A 26,427-nucleotide genomic window follows, 5' to 3' on the forward strand; every position below is an offset into this window, starting at 1 on the left:
TGAGACATTTCGGATATTGTTCTGCTTTGAGGTAAAGTGTGTCCCTGCCTCAGGATGATTCAGACATTTGTTATGTTTTCTAACTTTGTGCTTCTGCCTCTTCTGGGCCATGAGTAGTACAGATTACTTTTGTTTTATAGTCTAAGCTAATGTGTTTGCAAATTGCAGTGAAAGAATCTCAGAAAATTACTCTATACATCAGCGGAGACAGAACAAATGTGTTGGTTGTTTTTTTTTTCCCTTTCAAACTGCTCCAGTGTGCTATTTGAGTGCAAATCAGTAGTTTTTATGAAGTGGCTGAAGTTAGTTCTGAATAAGCTATATTTCAGAGAATCTAATAATCAAAAATTTAACAAGTTTCCTCAAGATGGATAGGAAGATTAAATTAAAGGGTGGTTTATGTTAACATTTGGCTCTACAAAGAGGGAGAAATATTGCTGTGTGGAATACTTAGCTTCATTAGCAAAAGTAGCCCAATTAAAATATTTGCCATATGGGTTTTGTAGGGATTTCAAATAGACCTTTCTTGAATTTTCCTTGATTCAGAGATGCTAACATTAAATGTGACACATGAGATGATAATTGCGAGGTAATTATTTGATTTTCACTAAACAGACATTTCCATTAGATTCCTTCTGGCAATATCTTGCTGAGGAAGTTCATTTTATAGCCAAATACAATATCAAGATGTCTTTTCTTTACTCAACTATGTAAGGAACAATAACCATAACTACCTCTTTTAATGTTCTTAGCCATCTGTACCTAGACACTCCGCGATGTATGATGTGCTACTTTCTGATTAGGCTATGAGATTTGCTGAACGTGGACTTGATGTTTCTCTTTTCCTTTCATGTAGACTTGCAAAACCAGCACTTGCCTTTTATCCTTCTTTTTGTAATAGTATCTTTGCATATAATCTACAAGGATTGGCTGTTAAACTCTGCTGTCACAGCCTAGGGTGACACCCGTGATTAAAAGGTCTGCCTGAATTCGCCAGACTCCAGGTTTTTGCTTCTAGTTTCAAGATGAAAAAAGTCATGGTGCTTCAAAGTTTCATCTCTAGGAGTGCAAAATCAGCTGCATTTTTCAGGCGGGGGCACATAATATGTAAAAAATGTTTCAAGATACTGAAATGAGACCTTGGTATGAGGTGATAGCATGAATTTAGGCCCAAATCTCTACTCCAGTAGACTGCTTAAAGCTTTTACTCTGCTTCCATAGTTGTGGAGATTAATTTTACTTTAGATGCCCTGGCCAACCCTACTGAGATCATTGATCAGGTATGGAAGCCAAGGCAGGCAGGCGGTACCTTACTGTGTGCCACTGGCCCTGGCTCAACCCATGCTACACTGAGATACCACCTTGGTTAGAAGCTCTGAAAATCAAATTCTTCTCTCATTTGCACAACCAAATGGGCTAATGACCATTTATGTCTGCTGAACTCTGCAGCTTCTGCACATAAAGATAGAATTTGGAACCATGGCCAGTACAGTGCTTTGAGCAACCTGTTTTTGTCACTCAGGTTAACTCTCATCATTCAGGTGTTGTAAGTTTCATCAGCAAGTTGTAGCCTGCCTGTAAACTGTAGTTTGCACTGCTATTGGAATTTTATACACAGACAGTGATTTTGCCTACTTCTGTTTGGTTTGGTTTATTTGTTGTCTTTGTGATTGCTTACTGATGTCTAGGAAAAAAAGGAGAAGCACTGAAGTACTGAAACATACACAGACTGGTCATCAAGTCACTGGTATTTGAAGATCAGTGGTGCTGATGAGCATGTCTCATTGTTGCTTCTCTAATGGCACCATGTGTAGCCTCCCCCAGGAGACAGGGCTGTCTGCTACAATGACGGTCACTGGAAAAACAATGTTCTGGACAGTAATAAACAAAGATGACACTTGTCAGTGTCAGAAGTAGACTGTGACAAGTGTGAATACAGCAGACAATTTAAAAAACACAACAGTCTTAAGCTGTCTAATTTCCAGGAGCATCTCCACAGACAGTGTTATTATCATACTAATCCATTTTGGTTTTGGTTTCTTTAGGCTTTTGTAATATAGAACATTTATTTACTTTGTGGTTGTTGGTTTTTTTGTTTGTTTGTTTTTTTAACTAACTGTAAGGAAAGCTAATACTCCAATATGCTGAGGAAAATGAAGGAGAGGGTACAAGATGAATTTGTGCTTTTCAATACTCTTTAAGTTGTTAATACAATAGATATGATAGCAATCCATTCTTATAGCAAGTGTATCAAAGACAGAAATAACACTGTTATATTTTAACATAAATAATTAGAAAGCTGCAAATATTTCTGGATTTTTAACTTAATGGTTGGGATTTTATCATCCGAGTTCTCTAGCCATGGAGTTGTAAAGAATTTTCACTGTTTATTTCATAGAATCATATAATAAAATGGTGGGTTGGAAGGGACCTTTAAGATCACCAAGTTCCAACCTCCTGCTATAGGCAGGGACGCCTCCCTCTAGACCAGGTTTCTCACAACCCCGTCCAGCCTGGTCTTGAATGCCTCCAGGGAGGGGCATCCACAGCCTCACTGGGCAGTCTGTTCCAGTGTCTCACCATTCTCACAGTAAAGAATTTCTTCCTACTATCTAGTCTAAATCTACCCTCTTCCAGTTTAAAGCCATTTCCCCTCATCCTGTCACTATATGTCCTTATAAAAAGTCCGTCCCCAGCCTTCCTGTAGGCCACCTTCAGGTACTGGAAGGCTGCTGTAAGGCCTTCCAGAGTCTTCTCCAGGCTGAAGAACCCCTGCTCTCTCTGCCTGTATGCATTATAATAGTATTCACTTAATGTTAAATCAGCAAATGATCAGAAGCAATTTTTGTTCTTGTAACTGTATTAATAAAATATATGTTCTAACTGGAAAAAATCTTTCAAACGTGGAAGAATATTTAGTAATTCTGTTGTTAATAGATTATTGCTTCCAGTTCAGTTTCTAGTTTGAGTTTTTCACTCTTTGCTGCTGCTGACTGCAGAAATGAATGTTCATTTCTAAAGGAAAATCATCATTTAAATTGATACCTTTTCATTCTCTTATTATTTAAAAATGTAATTCAGAAAAATCCTTACCAAAAAAAAAAAAAAAATCTTGTCAACTACAACCATGAGAGCAGTAAGATTTCACATGAAGTTCAGAAAAAGTATTTTTCAGATATGAGTCCTCACATAGTTTCAGGAAGATGAAAGAGAGCAGAGAGCAGTAAGTGTAGAACAAAGGATGTTGTGTGGTGGGTGAAGAGCAAGCAGTGTTAAAATGATTATGAGAAAGGGTTGGCAGCAGCTTTGGGAGTTTGTGTTTGTCTTCTTATAGGATGTTTTGTTGCTTACACACCAGCGGTGTGTAAACCTTTTTGGATTACTAAAGGAAGCAGTAAACACTAACTTGATTTTGCGTGCATTTCATTTCTTTTTCACAATTTTCATTAGGAGAATTAACAGCACCAACAAAAATTAGAGTAAATATAGGCTAAGATTATTCATGCAGTGAACTGTCCTCTCTTAGTGCATATATCCAAGTGAACCCCAGAATGTAGTTTATCTGTTTTACTCTACAGTTTTCCTTGAAGGGATTCATTTAAATGGCTAGCAAAGATTGAAGTTTGTTGTCACTCTAAGTCTTTCTAGGTAGTATAGAAAGGCAGTTAAAACAACTCACCCGTAGTTTACATTGCTTAATCTGCTGAGGTGCTCATACTCAGTATCAGTTTCATGGTTCAATTGCTGGCCCACATTAGAATATTTTTGTAAAGCAGAATAGAGAAATAAGTTTAAAAGCTTCACACCAAACTCTCAGAACATAAAGATCAGCAATATTATGTAATGCATAATCACTTCCTGCAGTGGATATTGTAGCAAGTTCTTTTGTCCTGGGATAAAAGCAAGTTGATTGTGAATCTCTAAACACTGAAATACAGCCAAGTATGCATTGAAGGTGCTGAGGTTCTTGCAGTTACAATTAGACAACTTGTGTTAGTTCCATAAAATACACCATTTATTCATGTAAAAATCTAGGAAGGATTTGGGAGATTGACTAATAGCCTTCACTATACTTATAAATCCTGGTCTATAGCTGTAACTAAATATGACTTCTGAAATCAGTTTTTACTAGGAACTACTTTTTGATCATTTCATATAATCAAATCTATTGTAAATACTGTTATGAAACAACTTGTAAAAGAGTGAATCTCCTTATTCTGAAATGACTTGGAAGATATTGACAATTCTGTATCTTTTTTTCACTAGCTTGAAAATATTTGGAATTAAATTTGATAAGTGTTGTATCAGGAGTGCCAGTTGTTTTAGCTGAACTCTTGAAAGCTTTCATTTAGGACAATGAAGTTACTTTCTGGTAAACTTCTTAAGTCCTTTTATTACTTTTAAATGAGAGTAGTATTACTGTGTGTTTCAAATGTAAGGATGTGTCCTTCGTGTAAAATTTGAAAATTATAGTTTGTGAAGAAAATGGCTGAGATAGCCAGCAATCATAAAGCAGCAACAGCAAGCTCTGCACTGTGAAGATTCTGCCCAGAGCAGCTCCACAGATACTGAGTGGCAGAAGCAGCAAAGTGGTTGAAGTGTCCCTCTATAGTGTGAACACATCCAACCAGTCTGCTTTAATGGAGAGATTTCCTGGGTGTCTGTGCCACATTTGGTGTATATCCATATCTTTGCCACATCTGACATCCCATTTATACAGAAGGATTACAATAGCTTCACTGAAAAATGGGTGGTAAAAGAGGAAGAGCCATATAGGATCCTTCATATGAGCTAGAAGAAATGCAAGTACTGCCCAAAATCCTGATGGTCTTTTGACGTTCCTGTGAATGGTCAAGAGGTGTCCTAGGAGCATAAACTGAAGTTGGTTCAGATGCTGATTTGTCACTGTTCTGTCATTGGCCATATTATCACTCAATAGGTTTTCTTTCATAAAAAGAGAATCTTTTGGTGTCTATTGATTCATATGATTGTTTATTGATTATATAGTTATAATACTGCCCTAAGTATGCTTGATTAAAATATCAAAGTGGATGGCTCTTTTGACATCAAGTCAAGTGTGAGGGTAAAGGAGAAGTTGGGAAAGGCCATTGCCAAGCAACAGGAGATCTGTCTGTGACAACAAGTGTTTCACTCCTTCTTTGTATGTCCTTTCCTTTTGATTTCTTTTTTTTTTTTTTTCTGTTTATCCTTTTATTATAATTTATTTCCCATTCTCCTGCTCTAGATTTCTCTCTTGTGTTGAAAAAGCAGCACATTTTACTTTTTGTCTTCTCTCTTTCATTTCCTGCTCCAGTAGCCTTTTTCTTTCCCTTATCATCCACTAACTTGCTCCTTGTCCTGTTTTTTTCCTTCTGGTTTTGAGAGGACTGAGAATTTGGTATCAGGCTCTGACAGGCAGAAGTTTGCTGTCTCCACTTTGTACACTGACACCTAATGGCAGGCACACATCTCTGAAACTTTTTAATGCTCTGGGTTGTTTTAAAACCTGCCGGACCGTTGCAATCCACGTTGTGAGAACTGTTGAGTGCTTTTCTTTGTGGTTTTCACTGAATTAATCCCCGTGCACAGTCTGAGAGGCTTTCCAGAAGAAGTGGTCCATAGAAGTGCTTAGTTTCTAATAATAATACTACTATTATTCCCTGATCAGACTGGCTATTTGCCAGACTTTTCACTAAACTTGCTATAAATATAGCAACAAATACTTTTTTTCAGTTTATTAGAGGACTTTCTACTTGTGGTTTTTGACTCACAAAATATTGAAGACCATTGAGTCTCTGTCCATTTTTCTGCAACTTGATGTTTATATTTTACATAGGTGTATCTCTTTCAAATAACACGTGTGTTGTTTTTCACTATTCTATACTGTTGTCCATCATTTCTGACTGGCAAGGAGTGTAGGGAGATGGGTAAGGGAAAAATTGCTATTATGTAATATGTGGTAGCTTAGATGAGTGCTATTTTGTTATTGTTGTTGTGGAGGTATATTTAAAATTAGTTGCTCTTCTGCTATATTAAAGGCCTGAATTCAGCCAGTAATGACCTCAATAGTGCCTGTTTTGATGTAATCCCTGCTTGCTGACTGCTGTTCCAAGAATAAAAATTTAAGCCAAAAGATTTAATGAAATCCTTTGGGATTAGTGCTAGCTGGGCTGGGGAAATTGCATATCAACCTTTTCTCTGTACTCTAACCATAAGGTTTGGTATTTGAATAGGAGGGTGTCCAAGAGCAACAACTCTGAGTTCATCAATAATTTACATTTTTGTTAGTTACAAACCTGGTATTTGGGATTCTGTTGCCATAGTAATCCATCTGGGCCTGAACGGATAGTGTTTTAAGTGGTGGTTGTATAGGGATTCACAGTGTGTGCTTTAAATCCCTTCTAAACTAATCCTCAGATCTGTTCTGTGTCTTATTTGAAGCTTTGACAAAATCAGTGTTATTCACAGGAAAAAGTTTATGCTGAGCAAATTAAACCCATAAAGTATTAGAATATGCATATGATCAAGGACTTCAAAGTTTATCAAGTATTACAATTTCTGTTTCAATATGTGGAGCAATTAATAAATGCCCACAACTCCTTTTTTTTTTTTTTTTTTTTTTTTTCCAAAATACACTTGATTTATTGCATGTTATGCAACTAGAAATTACCCAGACTCTGTACTGGTTTATTAGCTAATTTATACTTCATAATCAAATGCTAGCCTCATTTTCCCAGATTTCAGTTTTACATCTTAGAGGATGTTGGTCTATTCATGATACTGTATAACATCCACTTTCAATTAAGTTTTTTTTTTTCCTCTAAGTTACTGTAAGGATGACAAAAAATTTTTGAAATTCCCATTTTCATTTCTAGCACTGCTGAAGTTGAATATTGAGGCGGCACTGCTAAACTCAGTAGGCAAAACACCAGCTGCTTTTAGTCTGAAACTTGGTTTGTATTTTTCATTTTACCACCCAACGCTTCCAAGCGGTTTATTGAAAACCTCCCAGATATGCCAGATGAGGGGAGGTACTCAGACCTGAAGGACAATCAGTAAACTCCCTGGCAAAACTGGACTCAGTTTCAGCTCTCACAAAACCAAAACTCTCCCAGAACTGCCTGATTGCCAGGCCTTTTATTTTTTTATAGAAAAACTGTTGTCCAGTTGTCCTTCTGAATGGTCAGAAAACCATAACACCGTTACATTGTCACTCCAGACTATAGAGATTCAGTATGCAAGATTATTCCTCAGTTTCTGAAAGAAGACAGAAAAAAATGCTCAAATAATATTCATACACTCTACTAATGAGGTTTTAGTCCGTAATCCTAAACAGACAAAAACTGTTTCTTCATACGCTTTATAAAAGGTCACACATTTCTTCCTGGCTGTAAAGCTAGGAATAGAATAATAAAACTGCAGATGGCTCAAGAGATCTTGACAAAAACTTTATTTACCAGGCTGCTTTCCTTTTGTCTTTCATGTTGTGGCTCACAGTGAATAATGAAGCATGTCATAGCCTTATGTGACTTATTTTTGTCATTTGGGATACTGAAAATGTTCTTTGTCACCTGTAATAAATGTAAATCTACTGTTTCTACAAGAGTTAAATGAGTTTCCTGAGAAAAAGTACAACAAATATCTCCCTTGCAGTGGAGTGGGATTTCATTTCACAGTCAACAATGTGCATGTATATTATTAAATTCAGTGTGGCTGACTGAACTTTGTTTATTTTAGAGGTCTCATTCCTCTATCCCAGTTTAATGGGGCTCTTGCTGTAATTGTGTGATTACTGCTAAATGTAACAGGGAACAGAGAACTTAAAATCAACTAAAAAGGTTCTGTTTTTTGATTGATTTTGCATATCCTTATGACTAACTGAAACATAAGTTGCAGATCGTTTACATGATTACTTACCCTAAAATTACATGTCCTAAAGTATCTTCTGTAGATATCATTTGTGAAATATAGATTATGCTCCAAGGACATATTACAAGCTGTATGCAAGCATATCAAAATGTGTTTCTGTTGGTATTTCCTGTGGTTTTCATTAGGAAAAGTCTTCTCCTGCAAATGTTACTGAAATGAAAAGGGAGCCATGAAAGATACTAGCAGTATGACAGGTGCTATTTGTGGCTCTGGAAATATAGTTGTCACTGCAGGGGATCTCCTACACTGAAGACCCACAGGAGTCCATAACCAAGGGTGAATGAATTAATCTTCCAACACTTCTCATAAAAAATAAACTGCATTTAATAGGAAGTAATAGAAACACCACTGAATTTCTGTGATATTTCCTTTATCTATAAATACAAGTCTTTGGTTTCCTTTACTTCTCTCTGTATATTTTAGCTTTGCAGATCATTGCAAGGAGTGCTGCTTTTTAGTCCCCATGACTACTGTTAGATTACATTGATTGGTTTTTATTCATTTGTTCCAGATCTACATTATGGTTTCTATATGTTTCAAAAACACTGCCAGTGAACTTCATGAGGGCAGGCAGCCTGACTGTTCTCACTTAATGGCACTCTACAGTTACTCACGCTTTTGCTTAAATTTGCTTCTCTAATCTCGAATTTGAACTGTATTCTTGTTTGGTTATTTCCAACTAATGCTCCAGTAAACATCTATCTTCTCTTTCTTTACACTTTCTGTATTTGCAGCAGAAGGAAATAGTTAATCTTCTGAAAGGCTAAGTAATAATACAACACAGCTTGACACAGACAGCTTAGAGAAACAGGGGAAGATTGAGACAGTGTGCCACAGAGCAGGTGTGACTCTCTGTGTTAATTTCTTTAAGGCACTCAGAGCTACCTCTATTCAAATGCAAGATGTACGCAGGGACCTGAACCAAAACCTTTGCTCTGAACCCTGAGAGAAGGTTGGGATTAGATCTTTTAATTCAAGCCTCTGAATAGAATAGATCTGAATTTCGGATCCTTCAGTTTGGGAGGACGTGGATGGTAGGAAGAGGCAAAATTTGTGTTGGATCCCTTCAATAGGCATTTGAGTACAGTAGTCTAGAGCAGATCTTTTACAGCCCATACCACTTCATTTTGTACAGCTGATAAGGAGCACCAGGCCTGCTAAGACTATTTCCAGATGTGTTACAAATCCTAGGAAAGAAGTGACTTTATCCCAGAGCTGTGTTCTGCATCAGCATCTGAATTATTAAAAACCCTTTCGAAACAGGGATTTCTTTGCATCATCCTGCTAACTTCACACTGTTTGATAGCTGCACAACTCCTTATGGATCTCTAGGGCATAACAAAGTAGGCTCTTAGAAGAGCTAATCCATATAGTTTTAGAAAGTTTAAAAGTCAATATCAAAGTAATGCAGTCTGCTTCAGACTCACGGACCTTACAGTCCAGAGCAGAAACACGTGTTGCCTAACAGGTATTTTCAGTAGACTGACATGAAAATGAGTACTTTCTGGGATATTTTGGGTACTGAAGGAACCATACAGAAGGCAACATTAACTTGCTATCAAAAAGAAGGGAAAATAGATTTTTAAATCAATTATGTTCTGAATATTTTATTGTTTGGGTCATTAAAGATGGTTGCTGAGTTAATTTAGAGTGTGTTGCTGGATGAAAGCACAATTTGACTTTTTTAAAGGGCAGAGTAAGGGTCGATGTGAGGTACTTTGACAATTGCAGGTAATGGCAATTTTGTTCTCTTCTGAAAAAGTTGATGTCAAATTGAAAATACATTTACCTATCTTGAGAACTGTTCATTTGCCTCCATTTTTTAACCACATTGAACAAATTGGTCATCTTTGCCCTTAAGTGCCTTCACAGTTTGATTCTGCCTGCTCTTTCACATCACTGCTGCCCTTACTGCAACCCTTATTGCACATCAGTCCCAATTTTCTCCCTTCTCTCATGCAACCTTTATTCAAGAAAACTGTTAATAGTAAAAATCTGCAGAGCCAGTATGCTGTGTTCCTTCAAATCCTGCCTTAAAATTCATCTCTGCTGTGATGTTGTAAACTGCCAAAGACTCAGCAGCTGGTGTGCTGTGATCGTTGCTTATGATGGTAATTGTCTGTATGAAGGAGTGGGAATGAAGAATCCAAACATCCCTCTGCTGCCCATCCCCCTGTCATTTGGAAGCAGTGGAGAGCTGTGGCTGTCCTTGGAGGTACACATTGCTTCTTCCTTACCTCCTCAGCCTCATGGGGTAATCCAGCTAAGGTCTAATACAGTATGAGAAATTAGTTTTGAACAGAGGATTGCTAGTGTGGTGAATGTGAAAACCTGTCTTTTTTTCTGAGGTGGGGAGAGCTACAGGTGTTCAAATGCAAATCAGGTGCCCAGAATTTGTGTGAGGTTTCAAAAGGGATTTGTCCCCCAAAACCTGTGGATTTCTCATGTCTGCTTCTATTGTACTACGTAAGAGTAGCAAGTTTGTTTTTTTAAGGAAATGGAGCCATATGGATTTTCTTCTTTTCTGGGATCTTTCACAAAACCCAAGGCTTCAAATCTGGGAGTAAACCAAAGCTTTATATAAAAATGGTAAACTTCTTTGCTACAAATGAAACCAAGTAATTAATTTTATGTGGATGATAAATGCATCTATTTATTTTTCTTACAGAAGAGTGGAATCCTGAGTAAACAAAGAGAAGAAAGCTGAGCAAACAGTCTGCATTGTGAACAGTAAGTGAACTGACTGCATACTCTGAAATTGATCATTATCTATACTTCCATTTTCATGTTTTTTCTGTTCACAGTTCTTTTAGCAAGTATAAAAAATGACTGCAGTGAGCATCTCTTCCCTTTATTCAACTCAGTTTCATGTCACGGGAGTAGGTTTTTATTAATCCTATAATCATCTTAGGTAAGAGGCCCAGATAATCCATGCACTGTACCTTCATCACTGCCCATACTGAAAATATTGCAATTGCTTTTTTCTTCTCGGTAGAAGTGCATTGTAACACTAGAAGCTACTATGATAAAGTAGTATGACACTAACATTTGCTCACGCCTGAAATTTTGCAGAGGAGTAGTTAGGTTTTGGTTAGGATCAGTATAGTAGTCAGATCCTGTTGGGGGGATACATGAACAAGAGAGTTTTATGGCTCTGTGTTATCCTACTAATCACTGATTAATTGTTCTGCACTGGTCAGAGCTATGCTGTTCACTGCCCAGTATGAACAATTGCCTGCAAGCTTACAGTGTTTGTCTGCATGGGCTGTGAAGAGAATGAACCATGAGAACGAGCCGTGTTTGTGTTGTGGAGGATGCTATTGATGTGGTCGTCTGAAAAACATCTCAGGTTCCTGATGAAGTATCAGCTGGGATACAGCAGAGAACACACACTGCTTTTACTGCCCTGGGAAAAGCAGTAGCGTGTATGCTTGAACTACATTACTGGGTAATGAAAGGCAGTAATATCCTTCAAGAACCAAAACTAATGGATGTGTATTAAGGTATTTCTGTTAGCAGTTTACACTTAATAATTCCTCCGTGTTATGTGTTAACAGACACTGCAACTTTGTTTAAGAAGGTAGTAGACAGTATGTAGTATTCAGAGAATATGTGCTATTCAGCACCATTCTACTTATAGTCTATATGGTTGACAGTAAAACTGAAGGAATTTCTGTGATCAGTGATGAGTTTCAATGTTCCATTTCATCAGACATCATGAAAGGAAAAGTGTGACATTTATCTGAACCTGAGGGCAGTGTAATACTTTTTTGAAAAATTGATGCTGTGTATGTATAGTTATTTATACAATGTACCAGTAGAAATTTACTACCAGTAGAAATTTAATAGGCTTATAATGAAACATACGTATTGAGGTTTATATTTCATGCATGCATCATAGCTCTGTTCACCCTATAGCTTTCCATTTATATATACACGATTAACCTGCTCCAACTTCATAGCATTTCCTCGCATCTCCCACACAGGGTCATCTTCCTGTTTGCAGAACTGCCTTGCAGGATGTGTCTGCTTTCAGGAATGCAGATCCTTGGAAAGCTTTGAGCTTGCTATTTCTAGTAAGAAACACTACACACCAAGGCATTACTGGTGTTACTGGATAATACTGCGCTGAATAACGCCCTATACTATATCTGAGGATTTTCTGAAGGGTTGCAATATATAGTAATATGCATCATCTATATAGTAATATGCATCATCTCTAACAGTTTTACTAGTGGAAAGTTACGCTGGAAGTTTGGAGAGTTGTTGTTTGATACATGGGGTATCTTCAAAACAAAGCAGTTATGCTATTGCCCAGGATCTGAAGTTTTGGCAGCAGATTACTGATAGAAACATGCATAAATAATAGCGATTTCAAGCAATTCATAGAAATCAAATGATACATGAATATAAAAAATCCCAAGGTCAATTTAGGCCTGTTTGTAGAAAGCAAATGTCATTATTGCAGACACTCAGACATTTTCTCTTCACTATTATTCCTCTGTCAAGTGGCCAGAACTCACAGGCAGCTGTTTCGGAATAGCATGGATTTATTTGTGTACAGTGAAAAAAAATTAATCAACTCTTATTGGTACTCCATCTCATACAGATTCTCTCTCTTCTGCTGGCAGAATAGGTTGATGGAACCTTTTCATAGTGTCCATCAGTTAATTTTATCAGTCATGGCATTATGATTATAAACCTCAAATGACCTAACAATGAATATATAATTACAGAAATGAAACTGTACTGTGGTTATTTAACATTTGTAATGTGTAATTTATTTAATACTCTCTTTGGAATATACATGGGAAATTAGAATAATAAAACAGAAATAAAATGGCATTTAAATTTCATCCATCATCAGTGAGAAGTAATGTTACCAGCTTGAATCAGGCTATACTTTCACCACGTTCATGTGTGCTACCTTTGAGCCTGCTTCAAACCATCCTTGTAAACTGTATGTTATTCATACACTAAGCTATGAATCATTCTTCTGACACTGGGATCGATGAATTGTCCTCATTTTAAAATGTTTTTCTCAACTGTTTTCCTGAAATAAAAGCTAAATTATAAAATATCCAATGCCAAAGGCAAAACTACTGGATTCCAGATATAGAAAGAAGATAAAATTATTTAAGGTCTTATATAAGCCAAAGATATTTGATAGGTTTAAATAGTTCTTGTTTTTATTTTAAATGCAAGAGTCTTTGTCTATGTTGAATACTGCAAAAGATCAGTCAGGCTCTTGTGGAGGAGGGAAGAAATCTGGCTGTAAGCTTTCCAAAAAAGTAGTTAGCAGCAATCAAACTTAATCTACCATATATTTTAGTTTGTTATAATTGATGTTTTTGGTGGCTGTCAACTTTTTCATTTTTCTTTTGCAATAAAGACAAGTTGAAGTAAAGTGACATGAATTAGGAGACTGCACAGATGAACAGCTAACACAAAGGGAACAGCCCAGCCGTGCTGTGCTGCTGTTGGCCCAGAGGAGGTTAGACTTGCTGAGAATGACTGTATGGGTGATGTGACACCAGTACTTGGAGAGGAACTAAGCTCATATTACAGTTATCATTAGCTCACGAGCATTGTTTATCTTAAAAGGTATTTCAAATGCCTGCTGTGTTTGATATTGTACCATTCTACATTTTATATCCAGAGGTATGTAATGTACCAGAGACAAAGCAGCTAAATGATAGGTTCCTTGGTTTAGGAAGGGTCAGTTTTGTAAAAGTTGAATTTATGAGCCTTCAAAGGGAAATGAGCCTATGGTTTCTGAATGTTCTCTGTTAATCACAATAATCTTCCCTTATATTGCAATTTCAATCTTTCATTGCAGTGCAATAATCTAGAAGCAGCATGGAAGTGCCATCATTCCCTGTGCTCCCAGGTTTTCTCATTGCCCATTAAAATTCATGTGCATATACTGCAGGCTTGGATAAAAGAGTTCATTTGAGCATTCACACTACCTGAATTCTTTAATGAGGTCTTCCCCTAAATTAGTTTCACTTCTCCATTAATTTATTTTTTTCCACAGTGGAAGTATGAATTTCTGGCAAAGTGTATAGTAACATTTGCATGATATTAGGATTGTTTTTAATTTTGTCTCTGTATAGCACTCATCAGAGTGCAATATTCTCTGTGAATCTTTGGCTTAAAATTCTGTGCCTCAGAACCTGATTTTTCCTTTTTTTATTGATTGTGTATTAGAGCTACAGCTTTACATTTTTTAATGTGAGATCTCTGACACGGATTTAGATTCTGTAGTGCTTTGAGATATGCTAGTTATGCAACCTAATTTTGCAAAATGGCTCTGTGTATGTACTTCCCTGGGGCTTCAGTTTAGTTGTCATCTATCATTTTAGCACCGTGAGTGATTACTCTCTACTATTTAATTTATCTTCTGCAGCTTCTCAGTTTTTTCTTCAATTGGTAAACACATACCTTTCTAGACACATTTTCAAATGATGTGTTTTCCAAGTGCCTCAGAAGTCATGTAATCTTATTTTTTTTCAGCTAGGAATTTAACCATTTAAATAAATTATTGGTGGATATTTTGTCTATTACTTGGAAGTTCTGTATTTCAAATCTGTGATGCATGATCCATTTTTCAATGTTAGTGTAATTATTTATTCTGAAACATGCATATCTGATAACTGCTTCAACGGCTGTGAAAAAATAGCAAAATAAATGAGCACCTTTTTAAGTGTATGAGCCAAAAGCATTGGCTGATGCTACTGCAGAAGGCTTTAAGATACCTTTGCACATTAAGTTTCAAATGCAAAATCTTTCTTAGCTTTGTTGGAATTTCACAAGACAGTTTCAGTCATAGGGTTAGTGTATAAGCATTTTCTTATGTGCTGTGTTCTTATACTATAATTTGCTATGTTTGGACATTACATGGAATATCAACTTGGCTATTTTATTTTTTTTTTAAATGATCAGGATCTTTCAGAGTCACATTCAGCTTTTCATTTAAAAGAGGTTTATTTTGCATTAAATCATAGTCTGTATGCTGGCCACTTTAAACAGTTACTGTGGCAACTCCCAGGAATATAATCAACAATTTCTGTGGTCCACATAAGAAAGAATTTTTACCTTTAAGTTTCCCTTTCTTTTGCAGTTTTTATGATGTCTCTGAGTTATCTATGGGGAGATTGATTATTTGTTTAAATTATTATTTTTTTTACCTTTTAGTTAACAGTTGTACTTAGTATTTGTGATAAAAATCTCTCTGTAAGAATTATACTGTGTCATCACAGTGCAGCTTTGCTCTTGTAGCTCTGTCTTAAGTACAGTCAGGCGTTGACATCTCCCACATTGCATGCTTCTGGGTGACATTTTTGTATTCTTTCTTGTGGAAGAGAGTTTTAGTCAATACTTATCTTTTGTTTGTAATTCTTACTATCTTTGCACAATCCTCTTCTAAGAACTACCAGTTCATGATAGGTGAATTCCAGCCACCATTTCTTAAAGCAGTACAGATAGCCAATTCTGTCACTCTTCTTGTAGTGATGTAACTTTGATTAGGAACTGGAAGGATACAATTTTTTATTAACTCAGATATTTGGCATTTATGATTAATTCAAAACATAGCTAAGATGATACAAGCGATAACACACATAAAGATTAAGGTGACTCCCACATATGGAGTTGGTGGTAGCTGAGTAACACTTTGGATCATCTCCAAGTATGAGTTTCTTCTTCAGTGATGGCCTTGTTTATTTCTTTCTTTCAAAGTTTCACACTGTAAGTCTTATTTTGAAGACATATAGCTATCGTAAACATCACTTTTTGACAGCTTTTCTTATGTGAATGAAACTCATTCAAGTAAATCTATCCAATAATAAAAAGATTCATCTTTGACCTGTATGCAGTGATATCTGTAAGTAAACCAGCATATTGACAGCATTGACTTGATTGAATGTATACCAGATTTAAAATATACTTTATGATATAAAACTTACATATTTATCTTGATTACCCAAATGTACAAAAATGTGCTTTGAATTTTTCTTCTTGCAATAAATACTAGGAAAATTCAAAATGAAGAATTGGGAAAATGTTATTCCTTGGTTCAGTCATGGGAAATTAATATAGCAAGTTTTTTTTTTTTTCAGGTATTTTTATTGCATAAAATCAGCAAGAATTTTGGAATTCTCTAGAATATATTGAATATAAAGGTAGTGGAACTGCTGTGTGCTTCTGCTGCTGTACTTTCAATTTTGTACTATGCTAAAGAAGAACAGTTGTGGTTGTCCCATAACAGGAGCCTCTGTACAAATTTATTACCAAATTTGGTCAATATATTTGCTACTTTTTAGCTACGCTAATTAATGTAACAACAGTGATTTGAGCTGAAGACACACACAGCAATAGGACTAAGAATGGCTTCAAGTTGTGCCAGGGGGGATTCAGCTAGGACATCAGGAAATGCTTCTTCTTGAGAGAGTGGTCAGGCACTGGAGTGGGCTGCCCAGGGATGTGGTGGAACCACCGACCCTGGAGGTGTTCAAGAAACGTTTAGGTACTGAGGGACATTGTTTAATGGGAAATATTGGTGATGGGTGGATGGTTGGACTGGATGATCTTAGTAGTCCTTTCCAACCTTGGTGATGCTATGATTCCATTTCTGAACACGGTGGTTGTAATGCACATAACATATAGGCCATGTTTCTAATCTCAACTGAAACATGATTTAATTAATCATGAAAACCATTAAGATTGTTTTTTAAGTGAGCCATATATTTGGGAATTTTTCTCATCACTACCTGATTTCCATGACTGTGCTTCAGTCTCTCCAGTATCTAAAGATTTGAAGTGCATTTTTCATTGAGAGGTGAGATTCTCATGCAGTCACATGGATCCAGGAGTGGGAGCTTCCAGAGATAACTTCCAAACATTTATTGTAGTCTGGCAATCCTAAATGCATGATAGCCTGGAGGTCTCTGCCAATACTGTACAGCAGTATACTTTGATCTTTCCTATAATCGGTCTCCCAGTACCTTTTCATTTCTAACAAAAATAGTGCCCAAGCTGCACTTATACCATAAGCCGATTTTACTCATCCTTATAACTTGTGATGCCAAGTGAAAACATTTGTTTTAGGAAGAAAGATAAGAAAAAAAGGAGTAAGATGTCATTTAGAGTGTACAACCTTAACCATCTTTAATGGGATTTTGCTCTTAGAAGTGTGTCTCAGTGCTTGAATCATTAAATGAAATGCTTAACACCAACAGAGTTTATTTAAAGATCTAATTCTACTTCAGGGAAAATAATTTTAGGGACTTCAAACTGCATTAAACTATTAGTTATTTAACCACTAGCTATTTAACTGTTAATAGTTTATCCTGCAGATAACAATGATTTCTTTTGGGGAGTTATGGTCTATTGGGCAAATATGCATTGAGGGAGGTTTTAAAATGGGAATTACATCTAAACTTTGTAATTATGCACTTAAATATTTCTTAAGGAGAATAGAAGCAGTGGCTGATTATATATAATGCCATTTGCTCTTCAGAAAGATCTAAATGTTTGCAGTACACAGCTATTCATACAACAAGGAATTGTTATGTCTCAGCCTGCATCATTGTCAATTTTGTATTTTCTCTAAATTTTGCCTATTTGCAGCCTCAGTGCCTGGAGCTATGACCTGTGTAGACTCTCCAGTTGAACTCTGGAACTAGTCCACACCCTAGTCTTTAACAGATTAGTTTCATAGCCATTAATGTAGTTAACACTGAAAGAAATTGAAACCTGAGTCCCTTTTGTTGTTTAAAAAGTTAGGTTGTATATAGGTTGTAGGCCATCAGTAATACAAAAAAGTTTCACAAGCTATCTGTATGTAAAATTTTCACATACATTTTAAGGATTGTTTCCACCGGAAGAAATAATTGTCTTTTATATTAATAATCTGCTGAGCAGGATTGCTATATTGAGTGACAACTAGAATTTTGCATGCACTAATTGCCTTTGAAGATGAATCAGTGACTTCAAGCATGTGGAAAGCTGTGCAATGCTGTCCTGCCCAACCTGAGATCTTATGCAATGGCTTTCATAGCTTTATGTCATTCAGTGACAGTGTGAAATCTGTATTTTCCCTTCCGTAAGTGGGCTGTACTTTGTGGCTGATAGATCAGTATTTTTTTTGTGTGATTGCTGGAAGTTTGTTTTTCCTTCGTGTGTTTCTCTTGTTTAACATTTAAATAGTATTTTTCCAAAAAAGATTCAGTTACCCATCTTTCAGTTAATATAGGGATCTTTTCCTCGTGATATTTTCCATCACAGTTTGGGACATGCTTATGTGGATGGGGGAAAAAAAAAAAAAAAGAAAAAAAATTGGGGGGAGGGGGGATTTGTGGCATGGAAGATATCCAAATGTCTAATACTGGAATTTTCCAAGAATATATGGACATCGACAACTTGTTTAAGCCCCCCTTCCTCCCCCTATCCCCCCTCCCATTCACTTTTCTTTCAAACGTGGATGTGGTGGCACATAATAACTGCTGGGGGGGTTGAAATTCACTCTGTAGTGACATTGATAGTATTTTGAATGGAATGCTATTAGCATGAAAAGAATGAGCCAATATCATTCCAGTATTGCAAAGACCTTGAAGAACTACAGATCTATGTACTGCTATTACTTATCATTACCATTTCAGATTCTGAGGCTGTTCTGAATATTGGTTTGTCCAATAGACCATACTTCTTAGAAGATGTCATTGTATTATTTTTTTTATGTGTGCTAAAAGAAGCCGAGATTGTTTCTGTTGTTAAATGTGACTTAGAAAAAAAAATACTGGTTCACTTGGTATTTTCTTGTGTTGAAAATGCCTATGTAAGTCTGTGAACAGATCTTGCAAACATCAGAATTCCTTGCTGGATTTTTTTTACTAATATAAACTAATATAAGCTCTCCCTGCCTCCCTACTCATTCTTCTGGGAAATGCAGCAGATTTTACAGATAAAGCCTGAATAATGACATGGGGGTAGGGAAGAGAAAATCAGTGGTATAATTATCCTAATCTGCTACATACTACTGTATGTATTTAGCTCTATATTGTTTCTGATGGTTCTTTTGCCTTTCATTTTTGCTTATATACCCTTGTTTTGCCCTTCACTACTCTCTTCTTTGCAGCTCAACTTCAATCTTTGTTCTCCTTCTAGACCTACCTTGACCTGCAGTCCTCTGGAAAAAGTCTCTCATTTCCCACAGTTACCCCACTTGTCTTCTTGAAATTTCTATTGTCCCTTATCTTCTTAATGATACTTGCAAAAGCAAGACAACAGGGATAAAGTAGGTCTTTTTCACCTCACATCTTCTGGAGTTCTGTGAGGAGGCTGTGCCTGGCCTTTCAAAGAGGTACTCTGGCTGGAACAGTGCCCATTCCCATCATCATAGGATGGGGGTACAGCCATGTATCTTGACAGAGAGAGAGCAGCTGGTTTTGCATATATATTTCTTCCTCCCAATGCCCAGGTATCTTGCTGTTGTGCTATAGAACAGTGAGTGAACCAGGCTTTTGTGTCTGCTCCAAGCGTGCTCTTTGACATCAGCTTGGAGTTATATGGATATTCCTTCATCCCAGTCAGCAAACAGTCCTTATAGCTTTGTTTCTGCAGCTGCTTCCTGGAGTGTGTACTATGGCAGGAGGCAGCAGCTTACATTGCCTCAGACACAACACTTTACTCAGAGATGGTCCATGAATATATTATCTCGGTGCCTTTTGTTGGTAGTTAAACCCTTAACTTTGGTATATAGTTCTTTCCCTAATTTATCTGTGTATTGCATGCTAGTTTTGATCTGTCTGAAGAGCTGCTGTTTTTTGCTGATTAGATATTTTAGTAAGACTGCAAAAAAAAAAAAAAAAAGTTTATGCTTCTTTTCTTTTAGCGTGCATGTATGAGTGCTTATTCTCTCTCCCTCTTGTGCTTGCTGTGTCTCTCCCTTTTTCTCTGTTTCGCTGGAACATTATGTTCTTAGCTGTCAAATAGCTTCCTCTCAGCTGAAGCTCCTGTGCTGATTCAAAAGATATCAACCAAAAGCCCCAGAAAAGGTTTCTTTTTCTCAGAGAAAATGAATGTTAGGAGTTTTAAATGAATAAAGGTATATTACTAAAGACATAGTAATAGCCTTCTGAAATACAAGACCAGAAATATTCTGATAAAATTCGGAAAACTTGAGGGTTTATTTGAATGATCTGCTTGTTTCTACCAACCAAAGAAATAAAACTTCATTTTATTAATCCTAAGTGTCCTCTTATTTATTACGATAAAATAAATCAAGGCTATAGCATCTCTTCAGCGTTAAGCTTCTCCGAAACAGCAACACCAAACTGCAACTATCGGTCAACTGAGTGGTACAGATGCAACACTGAAAATGCACGTGGATAAGTAGGCAAGTCACTATTTTTTCCAGAAACAGCATTTCAATTTCTGTGCAATAGGAGGTTTTAAGTGTGCGTGCGTGTGTGTGTGTGTGTGTGTGTATACAGAGGGAGGGACTTCAGTAAAAACTGTTGAACACGCTGTTTACTGACCAATAAACCAGTTCTGTGAGTTAATATGTTGGGAAATAAAGGCAGAAAAGACAGATTGTAAGTTACAGAATGTCACGAGTTGCTTGGTACAAGGAAGGCAGTTCATAGCGTAAGAGCTGTATGACAGCTGTGAATCATTGCTGCTTTAAGACACCACAGCTACTAGGAGACATTAAAGCATTCTCTGGGGATTCTACGTGAAGTTGATTGAGATCTGAGTAAAGGCATTTCTGTAGCATTTAGCATTGCTGTGACTGAGTGTAATAAGTGGCTTTCAGGTGAACTAGCATGCATTTGGCCCTGTTCAGCCTTGCATATTTCTAGACATATATTCTGCTTTCCAAAATGTTGCTTCATCAGTTTATTAGGGATACAATATGAGCGCTGTCACAACTTCTTTAGCAGAAGATGGCTATGAAAATTATGACAGGGTAATTGGACAATTCATTTAAGAACTTGAAACTCACAGATTTAAAATGAACTGAGCTGTGTCAGTTGGTAATACACTACAGTGCAACCTGCCTTATGGGAGTCTTTTCAAAGAGTAGATTTAGAAATAATTTTCAAGAGATTAAGGTTGTGTATAAGCTTTTTTTTACAAGTGAATTGAAATACAATTAGTGCTTCTCATAGAGTTAAGCAGGAGGAGACGGTGAACCTTGGGCTCCAGTTACAGTTTTAGACGTAATAAGAAAACAAGCACATTAGCAGTACCAAGAGAAAATCCAAAAATGTGAGAACGGAAAATATCTGAATGTTGCTGAATAAAAGCATTCATCACCTCTCATGTTGTTTTCTTCTTAAGTCAGTTTTCATGCTTGGTCTTAGTGTGGTGCCAGTTGAAATGATTTGCACATTTGTTTTTCAGGGACTAGAAATTTTCTAGGCCACTTATAGTTATTAAATATGGTACATTGAGCTGGACAGAAAAGAACGAATTAGGGACTTGCAGTGATAATGCAGAGAAGAAGGATGAAATATCACAGTTATATATGTTAAAAAGAATCTCCATAGTAACTGCATTTATTTAAGGTCCTTAACACAAGTATTGTTACCTCTTTTCTGACTGGGTTAGTTGGTCTTCTAATATTTGATGAAACCCTCAGTTTCTGTCAGAGAGCCTAAGAGATTGAAATTAAAGAAATAAGAATGAGCAGAAACTAATGCTGAGAAAGTGATAAATGTAAGTTAAGAGGTAATAGTATTATATTTAAGAAAAGAAGAGGCTTGAGAACTATGTTCTTAAGGTCCTAAAAATATAGAAAAGGTATAGTGAAAAGGATAAAGCTGTGATGGTTAGCTATACTGGTAAACAAAAGCAGTGACAAAGATAGAAGAATGCACCTGCAGGTTTTGTCAAAATATGAGTAAGATCAGTAAGCTCCTTCAGATACCCTGATGAAAAATTGCTGGTTGTCATTTTTCCCTTATGGTTACCTTGACCTTCTGTACATTTTCTGTAGAAGGTCTGTCACTTCTACCCAAATAAAAGTAGCCATTCAGAACGCTTTACATTTTTCTTTTAGTGTGTGCCTGGTAAAATAAAATAAAATAAAATAAAAAAGAGTATTTGGCAGTAACAAATGGTGTCTGATCTGTAAGCAGTATTTGTTGCTGAAATAATGTAGAATGCCATTGCAAATGTGTTTACAGTTAGATGTCTGTGGCTTATACTAATGTTTGTTCACAGATTAAGTGGTTTCACAAGTGTGTCTTGTGTATGGTTTTTTTTTTGTATACTGTTAATAAGCAATTATAATTCAGTAGAGTTTGGGAGAGCTGAACATCATTCGTTTTCAGTACTTTATGGAATGCATGCTTGAGTAACTTGACTACAGAAGAGGGTATATGTATTTCTGTGTAGCTGGACTTCACTGTCTATTTAATATCTACAAATACATTTTCCTTAGTATTCATAATCTTCTGTCTCTTAGTTGTGCTTTTTCTTTGCAATTTGGTTTCCTTGCCATTATCTGGTGCTGCTGGGCCAGTGATGCTTCTCTGTGGGCTGAAATTTACAGACACATCTTTTTTTTTTTTTTTAATTCTTTTTTGGCATAACTCATGATCTACAGAAATGTTCACTTGAGAAATGCTTGCTGATATGAGGAAGTTTTGTGGCTAGATACTTCAATTCAGTTCCCTGGTGGCTTCCCATGAAACTCTTATTTAATTTTCCAAGAGAAGGTAGTTCCTCTTGTTCAGTGAAGTATAAAGCACATTTCCACAGAAGTCAATAGTTGTTGTGAGGTAAGGTGTGACTTCTGGCTAGAAGAAGCTGCCTGCTTGCTAAAAAAGAAGATGATAGCTGTTCTAGTGGCTCTTATTCCCTTCAGTTATGGTAGTTTTTCTTCTTGGTTATTTTGGTATTTTTTCTTTTTTATTCTTTCTTTTCCTTGTGTGTGTTTTTTTTCCTGATTTATTTATACTTGATTTACATTATTCTTGACTTAATGTACCTTAGTTTGTGTGTCCTATAGGAAATACTACTTTTCCAAAAGAGTGGTCAGGCACTGGAATGGACTGCCCAAGGAGGTGGTGGAATCACTGATTCTGGAGGTGCTTGATGAATGTTTACACATTGTGTTTGAGGGGCATGGCTTAGTGAGAGCTGTTGGTGATAGGTGGATGGTTGGACTGGACGGTCTTGTATGTCTTTTACAAACTTGGTGATGCTATGAGTCTATGATTTTATACCTTTAATGATTTATTCTGTGTTTGTTTATTGAATTTGGATGCGCACATGGTTGGTAGATCTTTTCAGTATCCATGTTGCCTATCCTTATAAACCTAGAAATTCTAGATCTTGAAAATAGCTTCAGGAAACTTTAATTATCACTGTACATGCCAGGAGACCCTGCACTTTAAGGAAATTGACTTTCTGTTTCTGTCATCACTGGAAGATAGACAGCTGCTAAAGCTGTCACATACCTGGCAGGAAGTCAGGTAATGTGTTGCAATGTACTTGTGTTTGCTCCTACACCTTCTTGGCACTTAGCATTTGTCTGCATGCCTGGTTATGGAAACATGCGCAGTGTTTTCTCTGGTGCTTGCAGTGAATAGCCTGTTATCAAGACAGGCAATCAGTTCGCCCCCAGGTTACAATAATGCTGCTTTTTAAACTGAGCTAAGCTTACTTAAGGAGAGCCCAGAGGATGGCTCTTCCCCAGAGACTGAGCAAAAGGTACAGGTCAGATTCAAAGCATTATGTGATGCCTTTGAAATACAGCGACTAAAATGCCACCTGTTTGTCCCAGCAGAGCTGTCATGACACACAGGTATCATTTTTAGCTTTTTAATTAAAGATACATATCAGAGATAACCTAGAAGAAGGAGTTTTATTAATTAACTTCCTCTAGTTCATCATTCTGTTACTTGCTGGCTATTAATAAATATTTGGTTTCGTCAAGCCTGATTTCTCTAAATGGGTGATTTAGATATTTAAAATCATAGAAGACATTAGTTCATTTCTATGTCTTTTAACAGAGATATCTACATGTAAATTTTATCCCGAGATGTTATCCTAGCTATCTACTATGAGAATCAAAAATACCTTTCCATATAAAAGAGTTAAATTCTGTAATTCTGTAAACTTCTCCAAGTGACACTTGAAAAGGTGGCTTTTTATTTTTAAAATTTATGACTGTGTTTTTAAAATGCTGTTTACTGTAGGGCATGTTCATGGTCTCTTGAAATTTCAGAATATAAAAGGGAGTGAATAATGGACTTTATTAGAAGTGGGAACAATAGGTGAAAGCCCTATATCAAAAGTCACTATATATCACAGTTGTTTTGTGGGCTGTGTATAATTATCTCAATTTCAGTGGGGGGGTAGAATGCAGCTGTTAAAAGGATCTGTTCTTATTGCCTTCACTGCTATTTTCTATTCCATAGTGAAAGTTAAATTCATTCTTTATACCTAAATTAATATTTTATGTCAAGGCCTGGGGAAGAAAGAAAGGGCTTTGGAAGAGAAGAGATGAAGTATATATGTATAATTGAAAGCTTTGCTTAAAAGGACGTTTTGGTTAAGTCGGTTCCCATGGTTACTTGCAAATAATTATGCAATTTTAAAAACACAAAACTTTTTTTTCAGTCTTACTTCCAGGCAGATAAGTGTCCACCAGCTAATTACCATTAGCTATGTAAGAAGAATATTAGCAGCCTTGATAGTCAAAATTAATCTTAGCCTACATATTTTACACCTGTGTACTGCATCTTTATTGGCTTCACTAAGATTAGATTCCCAAGTTAGGCAGTTCTGTCTGGCTAGAGTAATTGTTTCAGTTCACTCTCATGGTTTATTTTTACTTCCCCACGTTTTATGGTAAGCTGTAAATGCCTTTAGAGAAACAGTTACTGTTTTCTAAAACAGCATCTATTATACATATAAGAGTTTTAGTCTTTTCTCTCAGGGCCTTTTTTTATTATGTACCTAATTTTATTAAAATCATTCAGATCATGGAGACTGCAGTGATGAGAATAGAGCCTGCATGAAAGCTGGTCATAAGAGGCTACTGTTCTTTTTTGTTTCATTAATAACAAATGTAAGTTTGTCTTGTTAATAATAGTAGTAATATGATTATTATATTTGTAATACCTTATTAACATGATGTGAAAAATAAACAAATTAAATTCAACTGCCCCATTTTTTCTAAATGAAACAAAACTGTCATTTTTTGTTTGTTGAGCTGCCCTATGTTGCCCTGAAACTGTGCATTAAACATTGTTGCAGAATTAGGGGAGAGCAATAAATAGCTTAAAGCTTAGGCTGATCACAATTCTTATCTTTTTTTTTTCCCAAGAAGAACTTGAGAATTCTGATTTGTGATTTCTAAATAGTATTTTAGTAATAAAAATTGTACAGAGAGTTGGTTTTAGGTGATTTTTTTTTTCTTTCTGTTTGGATATGTGTGAATTTATTCATGTTTGCAGCATTACTTTTATTATTAGTTAGAAATACGAATAAGAAAATATTTCATTTCATTATCAGCACTGCTGGACATTAGGAAATACTACTTTTCTGAAAGAGTGGTCAGGCACTGGAATGGGCTGCCCAGGGAGGTGGTGGAGTCACTGACCCTGGAGGTGTTCAAGGAACATTTGGATGTTGTGCTGAGGGACATGGTTTAGTAAGAACTGTTGGTGATAGGTGGATGGTTGCACTGGATGGTCTCACAGGTCTTTTCCAACCTTGGTGATTCTATGATTCTATTCCATGATTCTGTGCGTCCTGCCTGTCTCTTTTTCATCAAGAGATGTAAGTACTGGGACAAGAAATCACTGTTTTTGTGATTAATACCTGTGATAAAATATTCTATGTAACTATTTTATGTAATTTCATTTTTGAAGTGTAGGAATCATTTTATACTTACAACGGCTACTCTTTTCCAACAGAACACAGATACAATTGTTTTTCACATAGTAGTTTGAGTCTTATTTTTGCATTCAAAATCTAAGAAGTTTCAAACATTCTCATTAACAGGGGGTGTGGCGGTGATTTCAGGATGATGGTAAATGATAAAGCTATGAGGATGAGGAAATACTTTTTGGTCGTAATTCTTTTTCCTCATTTTATCTAGGAAGTCATGACTTTCAACGTTTATATTTTTCTCAAACAGAAAAATAACTGCAACATTAGTATGAGGATTGTGAATTGAAATGTACTGAATACTTTTTATTATCTGTATGCTCACAGAGGGAGGGACTTGTATGCTCTGTGAAGGAAGGCCAATTGAATCCAAGGATTTTCAAAGTAAAATATACAGTGGTTTTATTAGTTAAAGTATGGTAAGAAATAAAGAAAACAGAAAATTATGTACTCATCATGCTAGACTGTGACAATTCTGGGAGTTGATACCTTGTCAGAATGTAGAGTAGGTATGGCATTGGAACTTAAGGGAAACTTGGGAACATGGGAAAAGATTCAGAAATTTCCAGCTGGGCCTTCAGTGGTCAA

The 26,427-nt window shown here is 36.3% G+C and overlaps 1 protein-coding gene across 2 annotated transcripts in view; it reads left to right on the forward strand.

Moving 5' to 3' along the window:
- Positions 1-26,427, forward strand: part of SYT1 (synaptotagmin 1) — a 337,296-nt gene that overhangs the window by 108,687 nt on the left and 202,182 nt on the right. For both annotated transcript variants that reach the window (XM_090139151.1, XM_090139144.1), the window contains exon 3: positions 10,598-10,659. The gene's annotated coding sequence lies outside the window, so the exon portion shown is untranslated. The remainder of the gene's footprint in view (positions 1-10,597; positions 10,660-26,427) is intronic.

The sequence above is a fragment of the Phasianus colchicus genome, chromosome 1, assembly GCF_987193195.1.
Source record: "Phasianus colchicus chromosome 1, bPhaCol1.hap1.1, whole genome shotgun sequence".
NCBI lineage: Eukaryota > Metazoa > Chordata > Aves > Galliformes > Phasianidae > Phasianus > Phasianus colchicus.